Raw genomic sequence first — 19,037 nt, 5'->3', positions numbered from 1 at the left:
TGCTGGGAACAGGGATATATGTGAAAGAGAACATCCCATCCTCATCTCCTACAGTAGAAAATCAATAGGTTACATCTAATAATGGAAAAATCAGGAAGTAGTAATATAGTGATGGTCTTTATCAAGATAGGAAACACAGGGGAGAGGAATTATGAGAGCTGTAATAAGATGTATTGTTGAACTGTGGGTTTTGAGATATCCGTGAAACAACCAAGTGGAGATGTCTACTAGGCAGTTGGCTTTATGGGTCCAGTGCCAATCAGCCTGAAGAAGTGTTCTTGGAAAGAATTAAGTCCTACATAAAATTATTTGCATGACGATTTTTCTCAATTATTTCCTAGAATGATTGACAACTACTCACATTCTAGATACATAGGCGAGAAGTCCATTAATGATATACAAGTCGCCCGCGGGGCCGGGTGCGATGGCGGCGGTGGCTGCGATGCAGCTGGGGCTGCGGGCGGCGGGGCTGGGACGGGCCCCTGCCAGCGCCGCCTGGAGGAGCGTCCTCGGGGTGTCCCCGAGCCCAGGGGTGGCCTGGAGGCCAAGGAGATGTGGCAGTTCTGCAGCAGAAGCATCTGCCACAAAAGCGGAAGATGACTCCTTTCTTCAGTGGGTCCTGCTCCTCATCCCTGTGACTGCCTTTGGCTTGGGGACATGGCAGGTCCAACGTCGGAAGTGGAAGCTGAACCTGATTGCAGAGTTGGAGTCTCGAGTTCTGGCTGAGCCTGTCCCTCTGCCAGCAGACCCAATGGAACTGAAAAATATGGAGTATAGGCCAGTGAAGGTCAAGGGGTGCTTTGACCACTCCAAGGAGCTGTATATGATGCCCCGGACCATGGTGGACCCTGTCCGGGAGGCCTGGGAGGCCGGCCGCATCTCCTCCTCAACTCAGAGTGGGGCCTATGTGGTCACTCCCTTCCACTGCACTGACCTGGGAACCACCATCCTGGTTAATAGAGGGTTCGTTCCCAGGAAGAAAGTGAATCCTGAAACCCGGCAGAAAGGCCAGATTGAGGGAGAAGTGGACCTCATTGGGATGGTGAGGCTGACAGAAACCAGGCAACCTTTTGTCCCCGAGAACAATCCAGAAAGGAACCACTGGTATTACCGGGACCTGGAAGCTATGGCCAGAATCACAGGCGCAGAGCCCATTTTCATTGACGCCAACTTCCAGAGCACAGTCCCTGGAGGACCCATTGGAGGGCAAACCAGAGTTACTCTGAGGAACGAGCATCTGCAGTACATCGTGACCTAGTATGGACTCTCTGCAGCTACATCATACCTGTGGTTTAAGAAATTCCTACGTGGGACACCTGGTGTGTGACAGATCAGCTGCTAAAGCCCTGTCCCTGAATAATGAAGTAAAAAGACTGCCTTTATGCTGGATCATGTGCTGCTAGTATAAAGTTCTGGCCTTCTACCTTAAATGAGCTCATGACTGGTTAATAAAATCCTGGCTTGGTTTCAGTCCAAAGAACTTTCCCAGCAAGTTACATCTCTAGGAAACAAAACGCCTGGTGTAAGAATATATAAGGGCGGGAACGACCAGGTGCGGTGGCTCACTTGAAGTCAAGAGCTGAGACCAGCCTGGCTAACATGAATCAGCCAGCCACCTGGGATGCTGAGGCACCAGAATATCCTGAACCTGGGAGGCGAAGGTTGCTGTGAGATCACACCACTGCAACTCCAGCCTGGGCAACAGAGTGAGGCTATCTCAAAAAAAGGGTACTTCTTAGCCCCAAATAAGATTCAACCGAAGATACTCAACAGACGCTGGCTGAAGGAAAATTTGTATTTTAATTATTTTTATGTACAGAAAACTCAACAGTGTACGTTTAACTCAGCTTAGTGGCAAGTTCTTTAGCCTTTGCCTTTTCGAGCTTGGCGATACGAGCCACAGACTTGGGACCCAGGACATTGCCGCCCCAGTGACGGCGGATCTGAAAAGACAGAAAGAGGCGGTCAGACTTGTTTTCTGATATTTTCAAGGTTATTAGTTGCGTTATTCTGTTGCACTGTTACAAGCTGATCGTCAGAACTTCTCATAAGTTAAGCCAGCCAGTTATTTGGTAAAATGATTTGTGCATGACAATATTTTGTGTAAAGCTCTTACCTCATCGTAAAAAAAAAAAAAAAAAAAAAAAAATGATATACAAGTCATACCTAAGGGCACTAGAGCTTAATGTCCTTGCAGAAGCAACTGAGAAGGGCTGATCAATACAGTGGGAAATAGAGTTTGAAGTCATTGTCTGTATTGTCTGGGGAGTAGATGAAACTGGAAGAGGGCCAAGGATAACTGCTAGGGAACACTAACAGTTTAGAGATGGGCAGGGCAAGAGAAAACTACAAAGAGATGAAGGAGTAATAAGAAATACAAGAGAACATGGCAACTAGAAGATACAGAAGAGATTTTGAAACAGAAGGTACATGGGAGGTGCCAACAGCTGCAGAGAAGTTACATGAAGTAAGGACTATAAGGGGGCCATTGATTTTTACCTGTAAGGAAGTTGTGAGTGACCTTAGTTGAAGCAGTTTGTTGGAGTAGCTGGTATTCAGAAGCCAGATTTCAGTGTACTTGGAACCCAGCAATTAGTCAGCTGAAACTAGCTGCTTCTTAATGCCCATCTCTGAACCGAAGCTAACACTTCATTCATGCTCTAAGTTACACATAGGAGAGAATTGTGTTTTTCACCCAGGAGACCACTTAGACACAAAATATTGGGTTTCCACAACAAATTCATGAGAACATTTCTAGGGATTCGTGAACCCTGGCCAATCTTATTATTGCATTCTTTAGATTAGTGGGTTTTTTTTTTTTTTTTTTTCCTTATGTGAAAGCTGGCATGGGATGAGTCCTAAACTGGCCAGGGGAAGAGTGTGTTGCATTACCTTGTCATTTAAGTAATCTCTCAGTATGGGTAAAGAACTTCAGCTAGAAAAGTAAGAGCTTCCCTGTAATAGACTAGGTGCTATTCATCTGTCAGTGAAACTTTGGGTGGTTTGACCTTACTGCTCCAAATATCTGTCATTATTTATTGTTCATTCATTTATTCAAATACAGTAGTCTCCCCTTTGTTCACCAGGGATAAGTCCCAAAGCTCCCAATGGATGCCTAAAACTGTGGATAGAAGAGACTTTCATATATACAATGTTTATTTTACTGTACATGCATGCCTATGATAAAGTTAAATTTATAAATTAGTCACAGTAAGAGATTAACAACAACAATAATAAAATAGGACAATTATAACAATATGACAGAATCACTACTCTTGCACTTTGGGGCCATTATAAGTAAAATAAGAATGACCTAAACACAAGCACTGTGATACTGAGACAGTTAATCTTATCACTGAGACAGCTACTAAGTGGACAAATGGTCAGGTAGTATGTACAGTGTAGATACACTGGACAAAGGGAGGACTCATGTCCTGGGTGGGATGGAGGGAGACAGGGCTAGATTCTATCCCTCTACTCAGAATGGCAAGTTATTTAAAACTTATGAATTGTCTATTTTTGGGATTTTCCATTTAATATTTTCAGATCATAGGTAATACTAAAGCCATGGAAACAAAACTACAGAGAAGGGAAAACTGTATCCTAGGAGTTACAGAGATAAAACGTGGAGCAAATATGAATCATGCTCTCAAGAAGTTTATAGCAAAGGGATGGTTCATGAGCCCAAGTAGCACTGGTACAAGGTAAAAAGGGCTAGAGAACCTTCTTCTTCTGGAGGGTCTTCTATCCAAATCAGCCATACATGGGAGGACTAAAGTGGGGTGGGGTCTCCTAGGAAGTATATTGTTTGGCCTTGACATTGTCCCTCATATAACCTAAGTGTTACCTCAGTTTTTCCAGAGTGGTATGGGTTGTGAACTCTCAACCTACAGGATTGCTTTCAAATAGTGTAGCTGTGCCTCATATGTAAAGAGAGGGTGAATTGGAGGCTCCATCTGAAGCTTGTTTTTGGAGTTTGTTATAATGCTCCCTCCCCAAAGGATAGCAAACAAACAAACAAACAAACAAACTGTTTTTCCTACTCTCCACTTTCACATTCAATACAACACAGCACCTCTGTTTATCAAAATGTGTGGGGATTTCTTTGCACATACAACCAAGCAATTCTGTAGTAGATTCTCCAGTAGACACCAGGTGGGTGTCCTAAAGTTTAACTAAATTCTGATTATCTACCTGGAGATAGCGTCAGATCTCACAGGTTGAGGGCTCAGTCCCACAAGACTGCCTCCACCCTTGAGATACTAGCATGGCCTGTTGCTTCTAATCATCTGGCTTTCAATAGGGATTCCCATAATCCCCTCTTTGAGTGCTAGAGTGGCTCACATAACTCAGGGAAACACTTTACTCATGTTACCCATTTATTATAAAGAGTATTACAAGGAATACAGACAAACAGCTAGTAGAGAGATGCACGGGCAAAGTTTAGAAGAAGGGGCACTGACCATTGCTCCCAGGCCCTCTCTGGGTGTGCCACCCTCCAAGAAGCTTCATGTGTTCAGCTATCCTGAAGATCTCTGAAACCAGTCCTTTTGGGTTTTTAATGTAGGCTTCATTAAGTAGGCATGATTGATTAGATTATTGGCCACTGGTCACCAATTCAACCTTCAGTGCTTCCCCCTCTTCCCAGAGATTAAGGGGACTGATTTTCTAATTAGGCCATGGTCTTTCAGGTGACCAGCCCCCATCCTGAAGCTCTCTAGGTGCCCCTAGCTACCAGGCATCTCAGCATACAAAAGACACTCACCACACCAGAGATTTCCAAGGGTTTTAGGAGATGAATGTCAGGAAATAGGATGAAGACCAAATATGTATTTCACAATAGCATACTTCCTACAAAGGAATTATAAACTGGGGTGCATGAGTTTGGTGATACTCCTGATCTGCTGGGTGCTCAAAGAGTGTATCAAAATTTAAACAAGGAACCTCAACACTTGTAACTAAAAGATCCAGATCTTACTCATCTTTGGCTATGAAGTCAAATCAGATTTATGGTAATACCCCAAATATCAATACTCAGAGCCCAGCTATCCTTGACAGGCAGAGATCCCTTAGTTTCCAGGAGTTTCTCTTCCTAAATATTTCTGGGGCCGCTCTCACAGATGTTTGTGTGTCTCAATTGTTCCCTTGGTTTCCTGGGGTTATGCTAGGTTGGGATTTGTGGGGGGCCAGCAGTTTCTCACAGTTGTCAGCAGAGCCTCTGCCAGCAGCTCTGACTTCCACAGCCACTGGTCAGCCAGGGAAGCTGTGTATTCTTCCAGCTGGCTTGATGACTTCAGGATGCTTCTCCCTCTGGGTCCATGGGGAATGCATTTCTCTTCTAATAAGCTCTTTCTGGAGTGTTTTGCAGAGCACAGCTGTTGAACTTCAGTAACAGAGTCTCTCCTTTGCCTTACAGCCCAAGCCTTCCCAGAGTGGACAGCTCAGCTAAGAGGAGTTTGATTGGGTGATGTCAGACTCCACATCACACTCCCGTGGAACCTTTGCTCCTCTAAATCCCAGGCCTATTCTACCACTAAGCTCACTTATATGTTTGTTTTGTTCTTGGCCATTAGGCATAGCAGGGCTGTTATTGGGCAGCTACTTTAGAGTCCTTTAGTATTTCTGGGCAGTTAAGAAGCTCCCTAAACATGCTCAAGGAATTCCAAGAATTTCTTGAAGAAAGTGTTGCCTCATTTCACAACACTGACCTAGCCAGCTGTGTGTGGGAGTTGGTGGGAGGTTAGGATAGGAGGCACATTTTTTATTTAAGTGTGAGAAAACTAATAAAATTCTCTTTAAAAATGTAAACATATATATTAATGCCTAGAATGGCTACTTGGGGTGGGGGTGGTGAAGTGGGCATTCAAACCCCCCCTACAAAAAAAAAAAAACTATGAAGTTTTGATTGTAACTTTCAAACCTGAGCCATTGCCAGCAGTGGTAGCTCCACAAGTTTGAGTGAGTTTAGCTCATTAAATAACATGCTATTATAATGTTTGCTGAAGAGTCTCAGCTATTTGTAGATTAGTTTCTGAAACTTTTCATTTTGCCTTAACATTTGTACTAGACAGAGGAGGTGGAATGTATGTGTTGTAGGAGGATGAGAGAGCAAAGTCTAACTGAATATGAAGTAAGGAAGTTGGAGAGGATAAAAAATATTTTGGGAAAGTGGACATTTGTCATTATTTTTGGCTGACTACTCACCTCTTCACCTTTTGTCTTTGAGACATTCTCCTTTTTGGCAGAGAGCAGAATCCTTTTCACTCAGTAGAAGTCACATGCCATTCTAACCTTCCTTATAGCTAGATTATAGGCATATGACTCAAGATACATGATGATTCATCAGTTCCATCCAAGGTAGATTGTAACTTAGAAGGTAGGAGTCCAAAGAGCCAGGGCCACCAGGAAGCTATCATGATGAGGTTAATGGTGTCTGTGGTGGCTAGATCCAGTTTCCAGGGTTCATGGTAACGGTTCCAGCAGCTAGCAGGGGCCAGTGTCCAGCATCAGTGTTGTCAGTGGGACAAGCAGTTGAGTCTGTGCCTGGTAAAAGCAACAGTTGTGCCTTTACAGAATCAGTTATATAAGGGAATTTTGATAATTTTGAATGTTTTTCTTGGATGGGTGGCATTTAAGTTGATTCTGACACTCCTGGAACTTCCATGAGTAACACAGTATCTTTCAATAATTCCCTTTTTGCCTTAATCACTCAGCTTGTCAGAGGTGTTTGAACTAGAGCAACTCCATTTTGAATGGGAGTGGGAAAAACGATTTTGAGACTTGCTGGGCCACATTCCCAGGAGGCTAAGTATCTTAGTCACAAGGTATTTACAGTTAAGGGAACAGAAACAGACCCAGACAATATCCTGATGTCCTGATATCTTGAGAACAAAAGCATTCCTAGTTTAAAAACAAGTTTTGCTTTAAAGATAATAATATAGACTCTTGTGAAAGATAGTAGTTACACAAAGATTAGCAATCCTTTATCCCAAATCCTTGTGGTAGAGCACATCTCTCCCATGATTTTTGTTATATACAAACAAGCATTGTACCTAAGGTGGGTGCATTCCTGTGCTTATTTTCAGGAACACCCTGCTCTGTCTATGGAGTAGCTATTCTTACATTCTTTTACTTTTCAAAATAAACTTGTATTCACTTTCCTCTGCGGACTTGGTCTGAATTCTTTCCTGCACGAGATCCAAGAACCCTCTCTTGGGGTCTTGATGGGACCACTTTCTGGTAACATCCTCCTGGTGAACCACAAAGGGACTACTGAAGAGACCCCTGACCCAAAGGAAATAAACTGCAGCACCAACTGGCCAATTCTGGGTGAGTGGTGGGGGTATATTCTATCCCAGGTGAGGAATGAAATTGGGTTAGAGACCCAACCTGGAAGGGTTGGAGCTCCTCCTAAAACATAGGGGCTTAAAGACTCCTCTTGGTAAAGAGCAATGATGGTTGTCCAAACTTGGGTTAAAGGCCCAACTAAGGGGGGTTAGAGTCCCTCCTAAGACATAGGGCATTAGAGATCCCCCTTGGTAAGCCACCTCTTGGTTAAAAATAGATCTGACTCTACAGGATGTTTATCACTATTAACTTTGGATTAATTCACCTTGTCCTCTTTGCTTCCTGAATCCATTTCCTGGTTGCTGTCTTTGTTTCACTGCCACTTTCAGGAGACCTCATTTAACTGGTCTTGGGATTTTAAGTACCAGGATGGAAATCAGGGAATTTTCCTTGCTGTTTTGTTTCATTTGTACACTAACAAAACTTCTTTCCTTTCTTGGATTCAGGCAAATCGGCTTTGTCCAACCCATGCTGCCACTATTGCCTGGAACCTGCTCTCTCTGGTCATCTCCACCTAAATCCTTCTCATTTCCTTTGCCTTATTTGACATTTCTTTTGTCAGTTTCCATGTCATGGTTTATGTAGGGCCCATGGCTCAGCCTGTTTATATTATCTGGCCAATATAAATAAAGGAATTCAATTTTCAGCAGGTTTTCCATCATAATGCAGCGTGCCTTAAAAACTCTCTTGTCCTTTTTAATGGAACTTGGCCAATGGCAATACAGTCTTGCAGGTTTGGAACTTTTCTTTCAATGTCATCTGCCTCCTTTTTGGGGAATACAGCATTGATCCTAGAGGACTCACCACTAGGATGTATTCTTGAACATTGGGACAAGTTTAAACCAAATGGGCTTAAGAAAAGAAAATTGGTAGTTTCATATAATACTGTCTAGCCTCAAATTACTATACTTGGAAAAATAAGAAAAATCATCACCTACCAGAACTATGGCCTTTAATACTATACTTCAACTTGATTTGTTTTGTAAGTGTGAGGGGAAATGGGATGAAACCAATATGTTCAAGCATTTTTATTGCCCAGTCAGAATAAAACTCTGCAATAGGTATGTGCATGTTTAATGAAAGGAAAGGAAGAAAAATAATTAGACATACTAGATGATCACTTGATGCAAGACCCCTCCCTGCCAACCGGTTCAACAGGTACTTTTGAGTGAAACATGTCAGGTCTGATGCTTCAGGTCTATTGGCCTCTTCTAGCCTATCTGGAAGTCCTATTGAGATTCCTTTGTCCCCTCCTCGCTACCTGGCTAATCCCACTGTATACCTGCCACTCCCTGAGAAACCTAGCCCTGCTAGTACTACTTGTAGTGGAGCCTCTTATCAACTACCAAAGGGAAATTTTTGTCTGCTTAGAGCAGTAGCAAATGGTGAAGAAGGCACTGTAAGAGTACATGTCCCCTTTTCTATGTCTGATTTGGCTTTGTGTAGAGAAAGTTGGTCATTTCTCTGAAGATCCAGGGAAATCCATAGATGAGTTTGAGAAATTAACTCTGACCTATAACTTGACCTGGCAGGATCTGTATGTTTTGTTGTCTGTTTTTTGTACAGTGGAAGGGAAGCAATGCATTCTGGGAATGGCTCAGATCCATGCAAATGAGATATTGGCCCATAACCCTAATCATAATATCTACCAGGCAGTAGGTAGAGCAGTCCCTGATCAAGATCCAGGATGGAACTATCAAAGCGGCAGTGAGGACTTGGGGAAGAGAGATCACATGGTAATTTGTTTGTTGGAAGGACTGAAGTATATGAAAAAGCCTGTTAATTATGAAAAGGTTAAGAAAAGTATTCAGGGTGAAGATGAGAATCCAGCATTGTGTCAAGTTAAGACAATCAGGAAATATGTAACACTGATCCTGACTCAAAGAAATAACAGACTTTATTGGGAGTATATTTTATAACCCTATCTGCCCCTGATATTAATAGGAAATTACAAAAAGCAGCCTTGGGTCCCTATGAATCAGCATTTGGATATGGCATTGATAATTTTTAATAACAAGGACAAAACAAAGGAAGCAGAAAAAGCTAAAAGAAACTTCCACAAAGTGCAGCTTTTGGTTGCACCTCCTGCATGGGTTGCCCTTATGGCTATTGGCCTGGACAAGGGAAGCTAGAAGGTAAAAAGCCCTGAGTTGGGCTTCCAAGTCACTGTGCCTTGGGCACAAATCAGTGTGCACACTATCAGAAAACTGGTCATTGGAAGAGGGAATTCCCAGTGTTCTGAAGGGAGCCATTGGCACCTGAACAAATGATGGCCAAAATAGCCAAGCAAGTCCATGAGTGATGGGGCCTCAGACCTTCAGCCACCAGTCCCATTGGACAACTAACCATTCTTTTGGAGGAGCCTCAGGTAACCCTTGAAGTGGCAGATAACAATATTAACTTTCTTCTGGATACAGGGGCTGCTTACTCTGTTTTGAACCATTATAATGGGCCACTGTCACCTTAAAACTGTGTGGTCATGGGGATAGATGGACAAACTCACAGATACCATTTTTTACCTATCTGTTAAACTGCTCTTTAGGGGCTTCAGCTTTCTCATATGCCTTTTCTTATCATGCCTGAATGTCCCACTGCTTTGTTAGGAAGGAATTTGTTGACTCAGCTGCAAACAGTGGCATCTTTTGGAGATAACAAGGCAGATAAGGGATTGCTGCTTCTCCTTTTCCGTGATAAGAGAGGAAAGTCAATAGGGACTTATCTAGCTTGCCTATTGAAGTAACCTCTCAAATAAATCCTATAGCATTTCCCATTGAGGTTCCAGGCAAAGCACTAAATGTTCCTCTGGTTTGCATTTAGCTTAAGCCTGATGCCCTGTACTCCTGAAAGAGACAAGATCCCCTAAAGCCAGAGGCATAAAGAGGGATTCATCCATTAAGAACTAAGTTTCTGCAATTTGGTTTGTTAAAACCCTTTGAGTTTTCTTGCAATACTTTAATATTGCCAATTAAAAAGCCAAACGGAGACTATAGATTTGTTCAAGATCTTCAAGCTGTCAACAATGCTGTCATTCCCAAACATCCTGTAGTACCCAATCCCTACATGCTGTTAGCCCAGGTCCTTGGGGATGCCAGTTGGTTTACAGTCTTAGATCTCAGGGATTTATTTTTTTCTGCATTTGAGTATACCCTGATTCAAAATTTATCTTTGCTTTTGGATGGACTGACCCTTGATAGTCATTTGGTTTCTCAATTAACTTGGACAGTTTGTCCCCAGGAGTTTAGGGACAGCCCACATTTATTTAGATATGCATTGGCTAGAGAATTAAAGATGTTAAAATTGAATAGGGCCACGATTATTTGGTATGCGAATGATTTGTTGGTAACTAGCCCAACCAAAAGAGGCTCAAATAAAAATGCCATTAAGTAGCTAAATTTTCTGGGCACTAATAGGTATAGGGTGTCACTGCATAAGGCCCATGTTTAAGCTCAAGAAGTTAAATATTTAAGATGTGTCTTAACCCCTGGCACCTGGGCAATAGCCCCCAGAAAAAAAGGAAGTGATCTTGGGAATCCTGGAACCCCAAACTAGAAAGCAGCTGTGGGCTTTCCTAAGGATGTGAAGATTCTGCTCTTAATGAGTGCCTGGATTTGGGCATATGGCCAAGTCTTTATGTAAGGCTCTAAAAGGAGCACACTTAGATCCTTTTGAATGCAGTAGCAATTGTAAAACATGCTTTTAATAACCTTAAGGAGAAATTGGGAATAGCTCCAGCCCTAGGGATCCCCAATCTTGATAAGTCATTTTCCTTTACGTGGCTGAAAAACAAGGAATGCTCTGGAAGTACTTGTCTAGAAACTGGGAGGCATCCCTGACCAGTAGCATATTTTTCTAAGTAATTAGACCATGTAGCTTTGGGATGTCCCAGATGTCTCAAGGCAGTTGCAGCAATGGCTCTTTTGGTAAATGAAGCCAATAAACTGGCTTTGGGACAACATCTGGAGGTTTTGACTCCACACCAAGTACCAGGAGTACTAGAAGCTAAAGAACACCAGACGATGACTGGAGGACATGTATTAAAGTATCAGGTTTTGTTGCTAGACATTCCTGATGTAACTCTTAAAGTCTGCCAGACTTTAAACCCCACTACTTATCTGCTTGAATTCACAGGCACCCTAGATCATTCCTGCATATAAGTTATGGAGCAAGTTTATTCCAACTGGTTGTACTTAAATGATGAGCCTATAGATAATCCTGAGGTAGAGTGATTTACACGTGGAAGTAGCTTTGTGCACTAGGGAAACAGAGAAGCTGGGTATGCTATCATCAGTCAACATGAGATAATTGAAGCTCAGCTCTTACTGGCTTCTACCTCAGCTCAAGAGGCTGAATTAGTGGCTCTTATTAGAGCCCTACGGTTGGGAAGAGTTAGCATTTCCACTGATTCTAAGTATGCCTTTCTGGTGCTTCATGCTTATGCTGCTATCTGGAAGGAATGAGAACTCCTAACTGCTAAGGTTTTCGTTATAAAACATCACTTGGAAATTCCGAATCTATTAGACACCACTTTGCGGCCCAAGGGAGTAGCTGTAATCCATTGCAGAGGGCATCTGAAAGGGAACTCCAGTGTGACAAAGGGAAACTCCTTTGCGGATGCTGCAGCTAAAGTCACTGCATTAAAGGAGCCAGTTAAACTTGTAGGTATGTTAGTGTCCACTTCCCCAGTAGTAACAGAACCGAAATATACTAAAGAGGAACAAGAATAGGCTGACTGTCATGGCTTAATTCAAGATCCTTCTGGCTGGCTGATTAGTGACAGCAGACTATTGATACCAGATGCTAATTAAAGGAAAATAAATATTTGCATGATTCTACTCACTTGGGAAGAGATTCCTTGTTTCAATAAATGTCTCATCTTTTTATAGTAAATGGCTTATGTAAAACTGTAAAGCAGGTAACTTGAGCTTATGAACTTGGTGCCTGAAATAATCCAAATAACCCAGCTTTACCTTCTCCTTCAATAAGGCCTGTTCAGCATAGGGGAACATATCCCAGTGAAGACTGGCAAATAGATTATACTCAGATGCCCCCGTGAAATGGGTTTAAACATCTATTAATATTGTTGACACCTTTTCTAGTTGGATTGAGGCTTTTCCTACCTGGTCTGAAAAGGCAATCAAGGTTTCTAAACTCTTATTAAATATAATAATTCCTAGGTTTGGGCTGCCTAAAAGCTTGCAGAGTGATAATGGCCCACCTTTAACTGCAACAATAACCCAAAACATATCTTTAGCCCTAGGAATTCAGTACTGCCTTCATTCAGCATGGAGGCCACGTCTTCAGAGAAAGTAGAAAGAGCCAATCGAACTCTGAAAAGGATGGTTGCTTAACTCTGCCAGGAAACATCAGAAGCCTGGCTGACTCTATTGCCTATGGCCTTGTTGCAGGTTTGAGCTGCCCTTAAAGGAAACCTACACTTCAGCCCTTTTAAAATAATGTTTGGAAGCCTTTTCTTAACTACAGATTTCCTAATGGACATAGATACTTTCAAGCTCCAAAATTATATAATCAACTTAGGACAAATGCAAAAAGCACTCCTTGAATATGGAAATCAAAGACTTCTTTTCCCTGCTTAGGAAGAGAATCTTATTATAACCTAGTGAGATTGGGTCCTATTAAAAACTTGGAAAAAAGTATTCACAGCAGATCAACTTTCCCTAAAATGGAAGGGATCCTATGGAGTCCTCCTTAGTACCCCAATTGCAGTTAAACTTCTAGGAATAAATAGCTGGGTCCAGTTATCTTGAACTAAACCTGTCCCTTAAGAAGCCCCACAGGCCATTGGAGACGGAGACTGATCCTACTTATTCCTGTGAGCCAACCAGTGACCTCTGGCTCCTATTCAGAAGGAATGAAAGGGATGGTTAACATAAAAATATGGATTGGCATTCTACTTTTGGGTATAAGTTAGAATCACACAGAGAATAACTTATTTGTTGAGTGAGCACAGACCTTAGCCTCACTGCATAATCAGACCAAATGTTGGGGATGTGGAAAATTACCACTTTCCTCCACTTCCAGATTGCCCTGGCATATTCAACGAGCCAATCTAAGTTTATGGGGACTGTATTACGATTGGGAAATGGAAAATAATAAACATACACCCTCTTTCCTCATGCACTATAGCCACACAGGCCTAAGCCCCTTTCCTCTCATACAGAGAGACAAAAAGGTACTTTATTTTTTTTAGTCTAACTAGGAAACAGCTAAATTCCATCCCAACTTAGGTTATACTGTACAGGATGGACTTGGGTGGATGACAGGTATCAAGCAAAGTGTCTCTATGTCTTGAAAGGCACAATAACAGTCACCACCAGACAGGGACCCATGACATGGGATGGTTGCCACCTCAACAATGTAATCAGACCCTTCTTTAACAGACCAAATGTGGATGGGATGGCAACGTAATTCACCAAAAATAGGTGTCTACCCTTCTCCTTGGGGATGGTTATGGGCTTGTGGAACTCATGGCTAGCCATACTTACCTTAAAATTGGATTGGAAGGTGTACGTGGGGTTGTCCTTATCTCCCAGGACATATGCTCACTAAATTGGACTCTCTGCCATCTAACTGGGAAATTGGAAAGGCTTGCCATAGGTGACAAAAGAAAGCATCTTTGTGGTTTTACCTGATGGCTATAGTTTCCCCACAGGCAGCCACGATTGATATTGAACTCACCAAACTCACATTTGCAGCTTTCAATAATACACATCATGCCTTTACCCTCCTAACTGAGGAAACTTCTCAAATTAGCCTTACAAAACTGCATGGGTTTGGACATTTTAATAGCAGCTCAAGGGAGAACTTGTGCTTTGGTCAAAACTGAATGTTGTGTATATGTTACAAACTACTCACATACTATCAGCCAAGCTATAAAGGCTTTAGACATTCACATCTCTGCTACTGATGTGCTGCTGGTTGACCCCATATTGGCTTGATTCCAGCAATTGTCTAGTTCTTGGACAGCCTTCTTGCTTAGTTTACTTGGAATACTTTTACTTATATTGCCTTGCTGTTGTGGAATATCGTGCAGTGGTACTCTTTGTGTAGGAATTCAAGATAAGCTTACTCAATGCTTTCATAAATTGGATACTTATTAATCTTCCAGATTTCACCTGTTATCAGGACTCGGAGTTGTGAAAGACCCTCACCATACCAACGCTTTCTGACTGAGCTCCTCCACACCCTCAAGACAAGAGACCCTAATGATTAGATGAGAACATCACTGCCTCTGTTCAGCATGAAGAAGCTACAGAAGATGGATATTCATCCCTCTGCCACTTTTAGGATTAAGGTTTTCCTTGTAAAAGGAAGGGGGGAAATATCAGAGGCATTTGAACTAGAGCAACTCCATCTTGAATAGGGACTGAGTAAAATGAGGCCAAGGCCTGCTGGGCAGCACTTCTGGAAGGTTAGGCATTCTTAGCCACAAGATATTTTTGCATAAGGAAACAGAAACATACCCAAGACCTAACAGACCCAGGAAATGTCCTGATGTCCCGATATATTAAGAACAAACCATTCCTAGTTTAAGAATAAGTTTTGCTTTAAAGATAATAATATAGACTCTTGCGAATGGTGGTAGTTACACAAAGATCAGCAATCCTTTATCCCAAATCCTTGTAATAGAGTACACCTCCCTCATGATTTTGGTTATCTGATAAATAAACAAGCATTGTACCTAAGGTGGGTGCATTCCTCCTTTTATTTTTGGGAATACTCTGTCTATTCTTTTATTCATTTACTTCCTTAATAAACTTGCTTTCACTGTAATCTGTGGACTCAAGTTCTTTCTTGCACAAGATCCAAGAACTCTCTCTTGGGGTCTGGATTGGAACCCCTTTCCAGTAACAAGTTTGCAACTAAGAACCCTGACACCAAAATAAATAAACCAACAAAATCATCAAAACAATTTGGATTACAACATGCTTGGAAAGGAGGAAAAAGGTCCCATAACCTTATTGCTTGAACACAAAAGTACTGACCATTATGTTTCCCTCAGGGCACCCTCCCAAAAGGATTTCATAAAACACTGGATGTTATGTGGACAAAAAAAGGCTCCATCATAAAATGATATCAAAAATTTGAGAAATGTTCTGATAATATTACACAGCTTTCTTTACTTTGTTGCATAACTTCTCAAAATCTTTAGTATGGTAATGCACTTTAAGAAGATTCAAGAAAAGGATAAACAACTACATTTTTCCCCCTGGGAACATTTCAAGGGATATTGAGGAACACATGCTGCAAAATGCTGCCTTCTGCTCTATTTGCACATCCAAGTGATTTACATCATGATAAGTATAAGGCATGTGCAATTTTCTTCCCTGCTTTCTTCTATGCTATCCTGGGACTTTGAAGACAAGGCTTTGCGTAGAAACAGATTCTCTCCATTAGTCTCTGGGGTCTGTAAGTGTGAACCTGAGATGATCCAGCAGCAAGCGAGAAGGTAGGAACCCCTGCCCTGAGCTAGCAGATGGCGTCTTGGTACATAGTCTCTGCTCATGTGTACTCTTGTAGAAGCAGATTGTCAGGCCTTGAAATTAGGGCCAAGACCTCCTAATCCTGAAATAAATTTAATTTACTTGGGTATTTCCCAAGTAATGCTTTGACATATACTTTTCCACTAAAAAGGCATATCCAACGTCCCATTCACTTCCCAAGCTTAAGAGTGAGACCTCTACAGTGATTTTACACAGACTATAAAGGAGGAAAAGAAACCTGATTTTCCAGACCTAAGCACGACTGACTACAGCAGGGTTTGCCATGTAAATGGACAAAGAATATCCTCCTTGCTCTCAATTATGCCCAGGGTGGAAGGGGCAGAGATTTAAGAAGACTTAACTTAGAGGAATGAAAAATAATGGATCATTTGTTGAGCATGGGCTGTTAAAGGAGGGGGGGTGGAAAAAAAAACCAACAACTCCTTTTCACTGTAGTGTTTTTTTTTTTCACCTGCTAAGTTGGCCTCAGGAAACATGACACTGATAGTTCTATCCCAACCGTGCTGCATAACTCTGCTGGTTAGAACATAGTACTGAAAAAGTCACAGACATGCATCTCCATTTGAATTTATATTCAATGAGGATGGGGACTTGGTTTTCTTTCACTGCTATATCCCCAGTATGTAGAATAGTTGCACTATAAATATTTGTTGAATTAATGAAATCTGTCTAGTTTGGCTGGGCCTCACAGACAGAGATTGAACCTAGAATCCCCACCAGCCTGAAACTTCTAGTTTAGTATATATGTGTGTGTGTAAAGGTAATACTATCATATTTCTCTAAGTTTCCTTTGAAAAACTGTCAAGCCACAGATCTCTGTTTTGTCCTGTTTAGTTGGAATTCACAGTGAATAATCTTGCTGTAAACATGCTTGTTCAGAAATGCATTGCTTTGTTTCTGGTAATATAATGGCTAGGTACCTGCAACAATCTTCTTGCTAATATTAAAAAAGTGAGTTAATGCATATATTAAAAACTCTTCCTAAAGACATCCAAGAACTAGTAAAACATAGCAGCAAGGATTTATCAGTCCAACATCTAAGGCAAGACAGGAACAAAGAGAAGTAAGCAAAACTCTGAAACAGGTTTTACCCTGAGGGCTATTGCTCAATAAGATGAACCTGAGCTTCAATTTTCATATTGTTTTAGGACAAGTGCCTCTGTGTGTATGGTGTGTGTGTGTGCATGTGTGTATGTGTAAAAGAGAGAAAGAGACAGAGACAGAAAACAAAGTTCAGAGCCTATTCCCAAATTCTGTAAACGCAATGTGTCACAAGCTAAGTGTAAACGTGAGTAAGATCTAAACCCGACTTCAACCTTTCCACACACAGGAAATTTCAAGGCAAGTAGCTTAAGCACCAAACAAAACAGGGGGAAAAAAACTCCCAAAAACTCTCCCCGATAGTTAAAATCTTAAGCTGATCTTCATCTGAACATGTTAATAAAATTCATGTGACCTGGGTAGTCCAAAAATCTTCAAGTCAAATTTTAAAGTATTCCCAGAATGGCAATGCCCAAGCATCTGGTAAAAGTAAGCACAAATCCTCTCTGAAGAAATTCACTTTCATCCAAGGCCTCAAAGAATTCTCATGAGGAAAAGGAAAAAATGAAGCTAACAATGAAAATTTACTAAGTATATACATAGAAGAAACAGATCTTCATAAACTTTAGATATTAGTTTATTTGTCATAGATATACTCTAGATATTAGATATTTATACTTTAGATTTAGACTTTATTTATTTATTTATTTGAGAAAGAGTCTTGCTCTGTCACCCAGGCTGGAGTGCAGTGGCACGATCTCGGCTCCCTGCAACCTCCACCTCCCGGGTTCAAGCGATTCCTGTGCATCAGCCTCCTGAGTAGCTGGGACTACAGGCTTGTGCCACCACATCTGACTAATTTTTGTACTTTTTGGTAGAGACAGGGTTTTACCACATTGGCCAGGCTAATCTCAAACTAGATTTGTGCTTTAGAAGTAGATATTGTAATAATCAGGTTCATCATCCAAAATGAACATGATTACTATGTTTAAAGAAACAAAAGACAACCTTAAAATATCTATAGGAAACACAAAATTATAATGAAGGCCTAGGCAGATTTGAAGAATCAAATATAATTTCTAGGAATAAAAATTATAATAATAAAATTTAAAAACCTAATGGATGGACTTAACCTCAGATTAAATTATCCAGAATATAGCACAGAAACACAAAATATTAAAAATAAGAAAGAGATATCCAGAGACAAGGAGAACAGATTGTGAAGATCTAACAAGCATCTCATTGGAATTCAGAAGGAATGATGAGAATAAGATGTGAAAAATATTTGAAGAGATAATAGACGATAATTTCTGATAACTGCTAAAGAGTAAAAACTACAGATTCAAAACTCCACAAATTCCAAGAAAAAATTTAAAATGAATGTACATCTAAGCATTGTAAACATTTAGCAAAGTGAAAATAGAAAAGAATTATTTAATTTAATAGAAGGTATCTATAAAAATAAACGGGGAGAGAAGAAGAGAAAACATCATTTATAATGATACAATTTTGAAAACTTTCTCTTTGAGATTAAAAGAAAATGAGACGAGAGTGCTATCTCTCACCACTTACATTGCTGTGGAGATTTTAACCAATGAAATAAAGCAGGAAAAAAGAATAAAAGATGTAATGTTTAGGACCAAAGAAAAAACACTTGATTATTTAAAATATGATTTACATACTATTTTCACTGACGCAATTTACTTTTTTTTTTTTTTTTAAAAAGAAAACATACAAGATATTATTTTATAGAATGAAAGGATAGGCCAGGCACAGTGGCTCGCACCTGTAATCCCAGCACTTTAGGAGGCCGAGGCAGGCGGATCACTTGAGGTCAGGAGTTTGAAACCAGCCTGGCCAACATGGTAAAACCCCATCTTTACTAAAAATACAAAAATTAGCTGGGTCTGATAGCACATGCTTGTAATCCCAGCTACTCAAAAGGCTAAGACAGGAGAATTGCTTGAACCCAGGATGTGAAGGTTGCAGTGAGCCAAGATGGCGCCACTGCACTCTAGCTTGGGCGATAGAATGAGTGAGATTCTGTCTCAAGAAAAAAAAAAAAAGAATGGAAGAATAAAGGATTAAAATTAATGAGTTTGGTATGCATGTTAAAAGATTAGTATA

The 19,037-nt window shown here is 41.0% G+C and overlaps 1 pseudogene across 1 annotated transcript; it reads left to right on the top strand.

Annotated features, from left to right (window-relative positions):
• The first annotated feature begins 392 nt into the window (after window positions 1-392).
• On the top strand, window positions 393-1,466 carry LOC101014230 (annotated as a pseudogene). Its single transcript, XR_641026.3, has one exon. The product of XR_641026.3 is annotated as a surfeit locus protein 1 pseudogene (transcript).
• The last annotated feature ends 17,571 nt before the right edge of the window (window positions 1,467-19,037 follow it).

This window comes from Papio anubis, chromosome 1 (assembly GCF_008728515.1).
Source record: "Papio anubis isolate 15944 chromosome 1, Panubis1.0, whole genome shotgun sequence".
Taxonomy (NCBI): domain Eukaryota; kingdom Metazoa; phylum Chordata; class Mammalia; order Primates; family Cercopithecidae; genus Papio; species Papio anubis.
The sequence above is the reverse complement of the archived record's forward strand: the minus strand, read 5'-3'. Positions and strand labels throughout refer to the sequence as shown.